This window comes from Hypanus sabinus, chromosome 23 (assembly GCF_030144855.1).
Source record: "Hypanus sabinus isolate sHypSab1 chromosome 23, sHypSab1.hap1, whole genome shotgun sequence".
Lineage (NCBI taxonomy): Eukaryota > Metazoa > Chordata > Chondrichthyes > Myliobatiformes > Dasyatidae > Hypanus > Hypanus sabinus.
Genome location: NC_082728.1, coordinates 21875341 through 21889443, shown reverse-complemented (window position 1 = coordinate 21889443; position 14103 = coordinate 21875341).

Genomic DNA, 14103 nt, shown 5'->3' with positions numbered 1-14103 from the left:
CAGCGACTTCCTTGGGTCAATGGCAGGAGACGGAAGGAATGGGAGTATAGGTGCTGGAAATCTGAAAGAAGTGTTTTAGGTACATCTGTGGACGAGAATCAATGTCTTAGAACCAAGGGCCACTCAATGGTTTTTCATCCGATAAAGCGTCTTCACCTCAAATCAACACGAGCAAAATGCCGGGGAACTCAGCAGCTCAGCGTCCATGGAAATGAATCAACAGTCGACTTTTCGGGCCGAGACCCACCTCAAATATTAACTCAACAGTCAACACCTGATCTGCTGAGCATCTCCAACATTTTCCATCTCAATCTCTTTGACGCCATGCGTTTCTTTGCCTATTTAGATAACGTTTCGGAAACTCTGTCGAAAACATGCACATATTGTGCAGAAGCACGATGGATAGTAAGCGTTTCCAGGAGATGCCTGGATTTCTTGGGCTTCGGTTAATAATGGAATGGAGAAAAGGTTGATGCTGAAGTACCCACCCAAGCATAATTTTCCAGAGTCGGACCAGCTGGAAACTGCGAAGAGACTGACTGACAAATTCCCTCATCGTGTTCTCAGCTTATATGTAGGAGCCTTTTCCACCCTCCTCCCTATAAAGCCCTTGGCACATTAACTCAAAAAATGAACATTAAGTAAATACATAACACTGAAGCAAGTATATTCCAGTCTGTATGCACAATGCCTCCCAATATCAACCTTGGCTGCTGCCTTGGCTGCTGCACAGCTAACGCGTGTAAAACTTCCATATAGAGCGTTCGCGATGCAACCCTGAGCACTTTGTCTCTTTGGAGTCAGCATATCACGAGAACCCCAATGGTTTCAAAATCGCTCTATTTCTTGTGGGCCTTTCAAGTATGGAAAGGATGATGACAGTAGTTCCAAATGAACATTTCATGGAGCAGTTGATGTTTTTCGTGCTTGTGGAGAAAATGCCTGAATGAACAGATATTTGAGCAAAAAAAAATGCAAACGTGGGAAATCTGAAATTTAAAATAAAATCAGAAAAGATTGGAATATCACCGCGGGGAGCTGCAGATTATTTCCAGCATTTTCTCTTTATTGCACAAAGTTTTAATTTTACAAGATAAAAACAAAAGTCGTTGATGGGAAGGCAGATTAATGTGCCACTGAGTTTTCAATAAGTAAAGAATACCAGAAAAGATAAGTGACCAAATGAATACAGTGCAACATTTTATTTTCTTAGCTTGGCAACTTGTGTTGAAGCTTTAATTTTACTTGTTTTTAATAACTGATGTATTATATGTTAACCGCAATTCGCCTGGGCATTAAAAACGCATTAAGTACAGACAAAGCTGTGCACTATTTTGGCCATATACACTATAGATTCAGCAAACATACTTCTGCCCCACGCTAGTAGTTGAAAAGCGTCAGAAAGGAAAAAAAAATTCCACGTTCTTCCACAGGCAAAGTTATAATGGATGTATGTCTTTGTTCTGCAGAATAGATGTTGTTATCTAGTGTCCTGAGCAAAGTCTGGTGACTGTTCACAATAGGGTATTTCGTAGTTATCTTTCCTCAGCAAATCATCTGTTCTATATCTATTTCACATATCTGTTCAATCTGTTTCAACATAGAATCTGGTGTGGGGGGGGGGGGGTCATTAACTTCCACGGAGAGCGGATTCTTTCCACTATTTCCAGATTATGTTGACAGTTCATTGTGTTGATTCTCTCTTTGCAGAATCTTTGGTCGAGGGTGATCTGGTCCTTTTAGTTCCACAATGCATAAGATAAAGTGATAATTTATTTTCCCCGAACACCAAATGTGATTTTAGTGAAGTATATAATTTGGTTTAAATTTTAAGTCAATTGTATGAAAATGACGAGATTGATTCAGATCAAGGCTTAATGGCGATACAGCATGACAGTAACTGAAGTTGGTGCTAATATATTACTTTCTGTTATTCTGAAGTAGTTGAGGCCTAGCATGATAATAGTTTTTATTCAAGACTGCATTTAACCGCTTGCGTGATTCGATTTCATTTAACTGTATTTGCATATTCTAGTTGCTTGAAATAATTTGCTTAATGAAGTATACCGGAAGTAATTGGGGATACTTTGCTTATCATTAATACGCATCTCTGGGGGAAATTAGCTGACAGGTAAGTCATCGGATGATTATATATGTAAATTATATATACACACACATACACACATACACACACTTCGTTGTGGCTTAGTATGTAGTTTTGTAAATAGAGACCTCAAGCTTGACCAAACAAAAAGAATAAACAAAGTTGTATTGTGTTACAATTAACATTCAATTTGAGTTTCCCCCCACCCCCCAAGTGCTACAACCTTACTCATTCAGTGGGTGGAATAAACACGCCCTAAACATGAAACCAATAAAGAATTGCGAATGCAGTTCGGTTTTTACTTTCACTGGGAATATCAAGCCATATTTGTTTTCCCTCTCAATAGGACTCGGTAAATAAAAAGTTGCTTTCATTTTTTTTCCTGTTCATACCGAAAAGAAACTGGATTGAGACTTTCCAACTTTTACTCTTCAGGGGGAAAAAATAATTAGTTATTAATTAGTTTCATCCAGCTTTAAATCTAGCAATCTCATCGCAAAGAGATACTGTAATAGTCCACCTCAGTAGAATGGCTTCGTTGTGGCTTAGTCTGCTCAGCTCAGTCTGGATCAAGGGAAATTATTGAAAATTATTGGTTCGAATTTCCTTTTTGTTCGTGAAAAACGCATTACTTTGATTTCTTTTTAAGTGGGTTAAGTTCTAAAAGTAACGTCTGGGACCACTTGGTCTTAATTTCATACAGATCCGAGTATAATGACTTAGGGTGAGTAGCTGATGGTATTTAATGCCGGGTCGGAGGCCGTAGATCCCAATCAATTGGTCATGGATTACATTTCAGTCCATTTCCCCAGCAAACCGTCACTTTCTCTCTCCTCCACCATGTACTCACAGAAGGACATTAATAAGATACCATGTTTATTCGCAAAATAGAACACGTTTGTATCCTTACAGGAATAAAAAACTGTTCTGCCAACCAATTGGAGTAGATCTTTAACATCGGTCAGCGTTGGATGAAACACTCGATGCCCTAACAACATACAATTCCAGAGTCCCTGCTAATGCGAAAAATCCTCTATTGTTCGCTGATATTTGGTGGTATTCTAACAAGAGTGTCACGGGAGCAGATGGAAGAAGTTATTTTCAAAGGATACCGGATTAACCCCAGCAAATTACCTCTATTAAGAGATTAGAAACTTGTTTTAAATTTATCAATATTTCCAGATTGCAGCGTTTTACAGGTCAAGTTCACCAATTGTCGCCTCTTTCCCACAATTGCCACCAGCACTCAGCTACACACGAAAGTTTTTAAAAATCGCACATTAAATCGAAATTATTCATTTATTAGTTGATATAAAAGATTTTATGATAAGACTTATTCTGAAGTTCGGCAGTTAGTTATGCTAGCTCTGAATGTTGGCCAGTGATAGTAATCTACATGGTTAGCTCTCACCCAGGAGATTAGGGGTTTGTGTTTGCTAGTTCCAGTTTCTTAGTAGTGCTGGGTTTCTCACCAAGAGGATGCAAATGGTGAAAAGGGGCAGTCTCTCTCTCTCTCTCTCTCTCTCTCTCCTCTCTCTCTCTCTCTCTCTCTCTCTCTCTCTCTCTCTCTCTCTTTCCTCTCTTCTCTCCCTCTCCTCTCTCTCTCCCCCTCCCCCCCTTCTCTCTCTCTCCCCTCTCTCTCTCCCCCCCCCTCTCTCTCTCTCTCTCTCTCTCCCCTCTCCACCTTCTCTCTCTCTCTCTCTCCCCCTCTCCCTCTCTCTCTCTCCCCCTCTCCCTCTCTCTCTCTCTCCCCCTCTCCCTCTCTCTCTCTCTCTCCCTCTCTCCTCTCTCTCTCTCTCTCTCTCTCTCTCTCTCTCTCTCTCTCTCTCTCTCTCTCTCTCTCTCTCTCTCTCTCTCTCTCTCTCTCTCTCTCTCTCTCTCTCTCTCTCTCTCTCTCTCTCTCTCTCTCTCTCTCTCTCGAATTAAAGTGCACACCTACCGTGCTTTTAAATTCCAAGGTAATCGCCGCATTAGGTATGAATCAACACAGAACTGATTAGTAAAGTAATGAACAGAGTTCTCCAGCGGGCACTGTGTTGGGAGCATACCAAGGTGTTTGATAAGCAAAACAAGTTGTCGTTTACTTTACTGTAATCTCACCACGTGTGTCTATTAAACATCACTTTAATTTTCAACTTCTGTCTGAGATCTGTATTTTAATCGAATTTTCAACTTTTGTTTGAGAAATGTATTTTAAACCGATGCCAATATCAAGCTTTCTGTCGGCGGTTTAACGACATCTCCGTACCGTTTAACCAAGAAAGTTACACAACGGCCACAAGGATTTGTCAGTGAAGCTGCTTCCTGCAATAACTCAATTCCATGGCACCTACACTGCGTTTGTCTTGTAAACACTCCTCGAGGGAACCTCTTTATTCACGCAAACAGACGGCTCTCCGGCGAATTTGATGTTTTCCCCAGAACTAATGTACCGAAGCGTTCGTTGTTTTATATCTTAGCGTTAGACCAAATCTATTCACTGAAAACTGCCAGTGATGCGTGTTCTTCATTTTTATTGCATTAGTTTTTGGTTTTAAACCTGTCTTTTTTCCAGGTAATATTACATTATTTACTTGAAAAGCCATATATTTGGAGTTGCGGAATAATTCAATGTGAATTAACAATTCGTTGATTAGGCGAAGAACCCCACTGTCTTAAAAACGTCACATCGTTTTCCCACAAAAGTAGGTGGCCCAGGAACGGATGTTGCGGATTGATGTTGAGTTTGCGGGGAATTAGAGACCCTCGTGGGATGTGCGCGGTTGCATTCTGAAGAAAGGAGGCCCGCTGTGACAGGGAAGCGTGGGGGGTGTTGGTGAGGAAACTGAGAGCGAGTTGCCGCGAGGTGCGGTGAGGGTGTTGCGGTTGGAGGGGTCACTGCGTGGAAAGCCCCGACAGTGAGTCTGTTCGATCGTGGGCAGCTGCTCAGTAATAAGCAGCAGATGCGAAACAAGCCTAGAAAAATCCCACCGACTTCAGCGCACCATTCAGTTCAATAGTGAAATCGTTCCGCCGAACGCGTTGTGTGCTCTACAGACGCCTAGTTGTTGGAGTTTATTTTTGAAATAAATACCATTCATTCATTAATGTCTCTCTAAGGTTCTCCTCAGCACATGCAGGAATATCTATACAAAATACTTTTCTGCAGATAAATAAGGGTACTAGTGATTCAGAGCCAAATATTCCTGTATTGGTCGGCAGCTCAGATAACTTTAGCAACTCAAAATCAGTCGTGGGGCGTTCACTTTCCAGAAATGTATCGGAACAGGACACAACTTTGTACATTTATAGAATAATATCTCAACAAACATCTCGCTTCTTTGAATTCCGTTTTGAATTTGTTAGTTGTAATTATAACCTTGTTCTTCACTGAGGATTCCTTTTGACTGTGTATTAACATGTTGTATTTGTATAGAACACCGACGTAGAAAAATGCTCCAAATCAGCACAACTGAAAGACATCACCAATGATCTTTATAAATAACTGTTAGACACTCGTCAATACACAAAACTTTCTTCATCCGATCACGGGCTAAATTTGATACGGTTTTTAAAAAATCAGTTTATTTAAGTAAAGCTAATTTGAAAGTTTCGATTCACCCAGTGATTATCTTCTTGCACAAGTCAGATAATCGTCTCAGATAACCAATGCATCGAGGCAGATACCCAAGACTAGTGTTAGATGATGGAAGTTTAGCTGAGTCAGATATGTGGTTGGACATTTTTGATGTTAGGTTGATGAGGTCATCACACGGTTTGATACCGTTGGTATTTTCCATGGAAATTTAAATGCATGGAGTTAATCTACTTTAAATATTGGTTATTTTCTCTTTTTTTTGTCAGAAGGCCAGGTTCTTTTTCTGTTTTTTTTTCCACATCCTTTTCGGAACCACAGGTCTAAAAGTGATTTAGAGTTCATTGGGAAATATGATTATATTTTCATTGTAAGTCTTCCTTGCACATTAACATGTAAAGCATCCGAGATCGACTTTGTATTAAACAGCCTATCAGTTATTTTGTTTTTCTGTCTTATTTCATTTAAAAATTATGTAATAGATCTTATATTGTCCTTTTCTTTGTTTTGAAGACTGGTCAAAGTATTATCATCTTCACTATCAGCATCGATATCCTCAGTATTTGTTTCAAAGTCTGGGAAAGATGTTGTCACGTGGTACAATATGGCCGCAGCAACTTAGCAGCGAGGGGCATATGGCGTTAATTTACCATGTCAACAGTGATATGTACTATTTTAGACAAATACTTATTTAAAATAAAATTATGTTAAGTGATTTATAATTAATTCTCTGTTAAAATTATTTTTCATACCCCAACTAAGTAAACAATCCAACAAAGATTACCAATTTAAGATGAACACCAGTTTCTATCTGTCATAACCATTTGGACGTTATTCTAGTAGGAGACAATTATGACTTCACTTTCCTTTGCAGCAGAACAGAACAAGGCCTAAACATATTTGATTCCTTATGGACTTTATCTGGAGTTTGAATATTGATTACAAAATGCAGAGCCTTATTCCCCAGGGAAACAAGATAATGGATTCAGACTACAAAGATGATTTAGAAAGCATAGACAATGTACTAATCCTACCACTAAAAGATGATTCTTTAAATATTTTTTCATAAGATTGAACACAAAGTAGATGGGGAATTACTCCAAAAATAATATTATGATGTTAAGTTTATTTTAAAACATCTACAAGTCAATGGTTTAAATGACTCAAGGGAGTTATAAAATTGTGACATTTAATCATGATAAAACTGTCAATACAAGTGATTCTGCCACAAACATGTGTCAGCACAAGCACCATCAACACTTTGAGCAGGTTTCAGTTAATAAACATTTGAGTAGGTTGTAGGAATCTTCAGATATGCTTCATAGTGTCAGCAATTTATGTATTTTATCATCTTTGAAACACATGACAATATGCTTCAATAAAAGCTTTGACATGTTAATATTTCAAATGGTGCTCCTTTAACATGCCCCCATGCCCCAAAAGTTCCACTCCCAGCTAGAAAACAAAGAAAATGAAGGTAATTAATCCAAATAACCTTCTTGATGATTGCAGTAAAAACAGCCTCAAAGATCAAGAGATCAAGCAAAACTAACTGAATTTTAAGTTCAACAGTTTTTGCATTAACTAGCTAACCAGCATTAGTTCCAATAAAGAGCAAAATTCTCAGTTGCAGATCCATCTTTGAAAGCTGCTTCTACTACTTTCCCATTCGTATTTGTACTGTAATTAATGCTTATGTAGTCTCTAGAGAATAACACACATTTATAAATTGAGCAAATGAAATTTGATCTACACCATTAAAAACAGAAGTTCAGTTCTTCAAACTATATTTGGTCATGTGGATTATATTATCATACACTACTTCCCGTGATTTGGATTCAAGTTCAGCCTAGAAAATTGATATAACATCTCCCCTCTCAACGAGTTACAACATTTTATTGGTGATGATTTGGAAGCAGGGGAGGGGTCACGGTAATGAACAGAGAGATTAGGTATACACCCAGACTGAACGACACACACAAAATTTGTTGGAGTAACTCAGCAGGTCAGGCAGCATCTATGGAGGGTAATGAACGGTCAGTATTTCGGGCCGAGGCCCTTCATCAGCACGCCAGCATTTATTATGTGTTTTGTTCCAGATTTCCAGCATCTGCAGCCTATCTGTTACACACACACACACCCACATTTACATCTGAGATTGAAGTAAAAGAATGCCATTATGAAAAGCCAGAAAAATAGGTTACTTGACACTTACTGAATGGAAAGTTGTGAATGGCACGAAGGCATTATAAAAGCAAGCAAATACAACAACTAAATTTGCATATTATTTTCTTTGCAGTTCACCAAATTATCCACCAAACAAATTTTGCACTCTATATGTGCGGCTTAAGCTTTGAGCATTGTCTTAGAATTTTACAGCTGAAAATTAGACAATTTTGTCCACTATAATACATGCCGACCTTTAATATGGATGGTTTGTTTGCCACACCTTTTGTTTCAATCCCCTTTTCACAACACAATATTGAATCTGTTATACTTACTATTTATGCAATGGATTACAGATCATAACTCACTGCATATTAAAGGTATTGCCATCTCCCTCTCATTCTTCTGTCTATTACCTTAGACCTTTGACATTTCAGTATCAATACTCCTCCCACTTAAATGGCTTGTCCTACTTTCCTCTTTCATAAGTATCCATAATCACAAATACCTTCAGTAACTTTTACTTTAATCCTTTTTGCTCCCACTAAATTTTCCTATGTCTCCAGTCACACCACATCATTGATAGCTCCAGATCCTCCTGGCAAATCACCTCTGCACATTCTTCAAGCTGATTACACTATTCTAACTCTGGCTACTCATCCAGAAGTGGACTCAGAATTCTATTGGAGACATAAATGATGATTGATGAAAGAATAGAGTAGATTTCATAGCTCTTTAGTTCCTCTATGTCAAAGATTTCAAATGTTTTTTTCAACTATATTTCTAACTTCTTGAAACTTAAGTGTATTTAATATTTTTTGCTATTCTACACTCAATTAAGTTGTATCATTTTATATGTAATACTCTTTTTATTGTGATTCCCAAAACTCATTGCTTAATATTAACATTTAACTTGGTTTGACATGTACCTATCCAATTCATCAGTCTATGTAGTCCTGACTTACTCAATGCCTATTACACGGCTGGCATTTAGAGCAGCAATGAAGGTCCCCTACTTCTGTGTGTCCTTGTCCATTCAGATTTTGTAGAAGGATTCTTCATTGCTTTTTCCGTTATAGTTTTGCTTTACCAGTCAGGGTTGTTGGCCTTGAGCTGAACCCCGAAACCTGGAAGACCAGTGGACCAGTCTTAATCTGCCCTTTTGACCCTTTTGGAATGGGTGACCCTACCCAGCAAAAGCCAAAGCATGAAACCCTGACTCCACTCAACATAGCCCTCTGGGATACTGAGGCATGCAAGCCTCCAAACCACAACAAGGTTGTGACCTCTTAGAGGATGAAGTTTTGAAGTATATCATAAATGCTAGATATTCTGCAGATGTTGGAAATCCAGAGCAACACACACAAATGCTGGAGGAACTCAGCAGGTCAGGCAGCATCTATGGAAATGAAAAAGTAGTCAACATTTCAGGCAGAGACCCTTCTGCAGGACTGGAAAGAGAGAGGGAAGACACCAAAATAAAAATGATTGGGGGGGGGGGGAGGAAGGACTAGCCAGAAGGTGACAGGTAAAACCAGGTGGGTGGGAAAGGTATAGGGTTCTGGAGAGGAAGGAATCCAATAGGAAAGAATAATGGACCATAAGAGAAAGGGAAGAACAAGGGGCACCAGGTGGGGGTGATAGGCAGGTCAGGAGAAGAACTGTGGAACAGAAGAAGAAGGAAGGGGGAGGGAAAATATTAGCTGAAGGAGAAATCGATGTTCATGCCATCAGTTTGGAGGCTAACTAGAAAGAATGTGAGATATTGGTCCTTTAACATGAGAGTGGCCTCAATTGGCAAATGAGGAGGCCATGGACCAACATTTTGGAACAGGAATGGGAACAGGAATTAAAATGATTGGCCTCTGGGAAATTCTTCTTTTGGCAGATGGAGCAGAGAAGCTCAACAAAGCGGTCCCTCAATTTCTATTGGGTCTGACCAGTGTAGAGGAGGCCACATTCGGAAGTATGTCACTTTCTCCCTACTTCAAATTACTGCTCCAATTGTTGTGCCTTTGTAACCAATGTTTAAGCCATTCACCGTTGTCCTGAGAGACATCCATTCTTTCCAAGCTGGCGTCTTCCCCCTTTCTTTCCAGTCCTGCAGAAGGGTCTCTGCCCAAAATGATGACTGTCTATTCAGTTCCAATCTCAAGTTCCTCCATCCACCACCATTCTGTGCCCTCTTGAGTCCAAGCAAATGTCATCTCTGCTGCAATTGCCATTTTAATGTTTATATGTTATTACATGCTTAAATTTTATATAAAAAGTCTTTTGTGACTCTATAGTGACAACATCAAGAATAACTCTCTCCATGAGTTCATCAAACTGGCCAGTCTAGTTAATTAAACAGAAATTCTATCTGACAAATTGGCTGTTTTTTATTAAGGTATTATTTCCCCCCCAAAATTGTTACAGATTATCCCAAAAGCAGAGGGCTGAAAAATGTACAATTCATTAGGGTTATTTTCTTGCATTATTAATAGATCCATAACAGCCCTTCAGTCATTTTCCATTACTCCTATATTCAGAAAGCATCAATGGTACAGTTAGATCCTATGAAATGTTGTGTCCTTGAGCAAGGCACTTAACACATTGCTCTGCGACGGCACCGGTGCCAAGCTGCTTGGGTCCTAGTGCCCTTCCCTTGGACAACATCGGTGGCGTGGAGAGGGGAAGGCTTGCAGCTTGGGCAACTGTCAGTCTCCCATACAACCCTGTCCAGGCCTGCGCCCTGGAAACCTTCCAAGGTGCAAATCCATGGTCTCACGAGACTAATGGCTGCCTAAAATACTTTTTATGTTTTTACACACTGTGGCCACTTTATTAGGTACACCTGATTGTAGACACAGTCAAGGGATTCAGACCAAACAGCCTAATAGGGAAGAAATGTGGTCGAAGCGACTTTGATCATGGAATGATTGATGGTGCCAGATGGGGTGGTTTGAGTATCTCAGGAACTGCTGATTTCCTGGGATTTTCATGCACTATAGTCTCTAGAGTTTACAGTATGAAATTGTGAAAAATATCCAGTGAGAGGCAGTCCTGTGGGTGAACTCGACTTATTAATGGGAGAGGTCTAAGAAGAATAGCCAGACTGGTTCAAGCTAACAGCAGCTCAAATAACCACACATTACAATAGTGCTGTGCAGAAGAGCATCTCTGAATCCATAACACATCAAACCTTGAAACGGATGGGCTACAGCAGCAGAATACCACAAACATATTGGCCACTTTATTAGATACACAAGGTATCAAAGTGGTCACTGAGTGTATAACAGACACTAGTATTAATAAATTTGTTTTCTAAAACTTTCTAATGAACCCTCATCTATCTTATTTCTTTTTCAATTCACTTTTGCTCCCTCTATGTTTTACTTCATTCTAAGTATCAGAATTGTGCTGCAAATAAAATAAAAATAAATAGAAAGACTGACATATGTATCTTTAAAGGATATTCATATCATATTCATATGAAATCATTGCAAAGGTACTGGAAAAGAGAAATATAACAAGCGAGGTTTTACTCTGAACTGATAAGGAATTAACTAATTATTGTACATATATTTAACTGTTAATTTGAAAAATGGTAATAACTCTTTATTTTCTGTTTACTCTTTTGAGAAACTTCTTTTTCTTTTTCTGCAACAAAACAGATAATATAATTGAACAAGTTAATATCAAACTTTCTTTTGTCACCATAATTCACTTAGTAGAAATTTTACATAAACTACAGCATAATTTCTCCAAGGATCCAAAGTGACAGATTTAAAAAATCAGTTAAAGATTAAAATCTCTTTTTAATGACAGTGAATGTTACTCATTTACTGGATCACCACTCCAGAAATGTTGTTTTAAGAAAAATTGCAGTTCTTTTAAATAGCAAATCCAGTCAGACAGGTATTTTTCTTTATGCAGATCCATAGGATTTTGGATAAGGTTCTGTTGACAGGAAAAATTAAAACCAGAACTCTGGAGGCTCTTAATCTTTAGTATAGTAATATAGTTAGCACATGATAGTGCAGTGGTTAGCACAACGTTACTACAGCACCAGAGACTCAGGTTCAATTCCTGCCGCTGGCTGTAAGGAGCTTGTACATTCTCCCTGTAACCAATGGGTTTCCAAAGATATACAGATGGGTTAGTAGGTTAATTGGTCACATGGGCTCATTGGGCTCATTGGGCCGGAAAGGCCTCTTCCTGTGCTGTATCTCTAAATAAAATAAAAAAGAAATACTGTATTGAGTGAGCATGATTTTAATAAGTACAATGCCTAAAAGAAAACCTGAGACAGAAGTATGAAGGGCTCTGTCAATCAGCTTTTCACGTTGTTTTTTAATCTAATTATATGCATATGGTGATATGACATGGAGATGTGCATTTTTTCTGTATCATATTGGCTAAATTGTTGTTTTGAAATTTTAAAAACAATTTTCATAAGAACAGCTGAAGATTAAGCAGTTTCATGAATTATGACTAAATGAATTACAACTGCTTACTGATATCAGAATCTAGATATTTTAAAAGAGCTTCTGCAGAGCAAGGCGAAAACAGTAATAAAATGAATGTAAGAAATTTTGCTTTACTTTAAGAATAATTTTACTCTATCATATATTAACACTGTGTTCAGCATGTCCAGAAAAGTAATTCTAATTGACTACTGTGCAAGGTCTTAATGAATCCTTGTCTTTAGCTAAAGCCAAGGAGGATTTGACCAGGGATGCTACTTTGAAATTCTTCCGAGGTTGGGGACTCCCATTTCTGCTTTACATAAATGCAAATACTTCTAAAGTATCGATCATAACTTTTGTGTGGGTTTCTACCAAGGAAGCAAAGCAAACACCTTTTACTTCGTGCATCTAGCACAGTAACCTATGCTTACATATATTTCAGAGGCGTTATTGAGCAAAATTTGACCAGTAGAAAGATTGGCAGTCTGAAATTTTAACTCTGTTTCTGTCTCTAAAGTTGCTGCCTAAAGGTGGCCAGAAAGATGGTAAAGGAGTGTGATTCTGAGAACCATCCTAATGAGAAAACAAAGGCATTACAAATCTTCCTTTCCCCCCCTAACATAAATGGACGGCCCAGTTAACAACAATTTTCATTCTGTTAACACCTTTAACAAACGTGAAATATTCCAAGGCACTTCAATGAGAAAGCGGAAAGAACAACTTGAAGTTTGAAAAGTTGGGGAACGTTGTTTGTAGAGAGAGAGAACAGGAGTTTTCATTTCAGGGCATCTATGACTTATGAAATTCTAGCTAGGGGATTTATTTCTTGTTCAAATAAAGACATTATGAACTGCAGCTGAGTTTAGTTCATGGAATGTTGTAGCAAGTTTTAGGAAGTATGTTACCACTATTAATAAAGGGGTAACGAAAGAAACATTGTATTTATTCAGCTGATTGAGATAAAACACTGGATTTATTGATCTGATCTGCATCTGTGCTCCTCAGTAATATTAGCACTGCCCACCAGCTATATCTTTAAAAAAGGGCAGTGTGTGAGTTCTGAATTGATGTAAATTTAGTTTCAGACGTAATTCAATTAAGTAGAATAGGACCCTGTGTGTAGATAGACATGGAAACTAGACAGGGATGTATGCTGTCTCCACTGCTATTTGTAATATTCTTTCTGATATTCTCTAGAGATGTCCATTAGTATAAATGAAAGCATTCAAGGCCTGTGGTTAAAGGGGGAAGAAAACGATTTGTTTATATACTGTTGACATGCTTTTATGGCTGAGTGTGGTGATCAATCCCCACTTCCTTCTATCTGAACATGCTAAGATATGAAGCTCTGTGGTAAACCCAGGCAATCTGCAATATCTTTGGCTTGAGGTGGAACAGAGTATATTCACATGAAGCACAAAATTACAGTAGTTCATGTAGCCATGCGTGGCATTATATTTGAATACAAAATTAGATTTTTGTGACAAAAAGTCTCAGAAATAAACATCAGGTTTGAAGGCTTTGGGCCAATACCCTATGGAGTTTAGAAGAATGAGTGGGAATCTCATTGAAACCTACCAAATAGTGAAAGGCCTAGATGCAGTGGACGTGGAGAGGATGCTTCCAATAGTGGAAGGGTCTTGGAAATGAGGGCATAGCCTCAGAACTGAAGGATTGAGGAGGAATTTATGTGAGTCAGTGACATTCATTGCAGTAGATGGCTGTGGAAGTTATGTCACTGGATATATCTAAAGCAGAAGCTGATTAGTAAGGGCATTAAAGATTACAAGGTAAAGTCCAGTGAATAG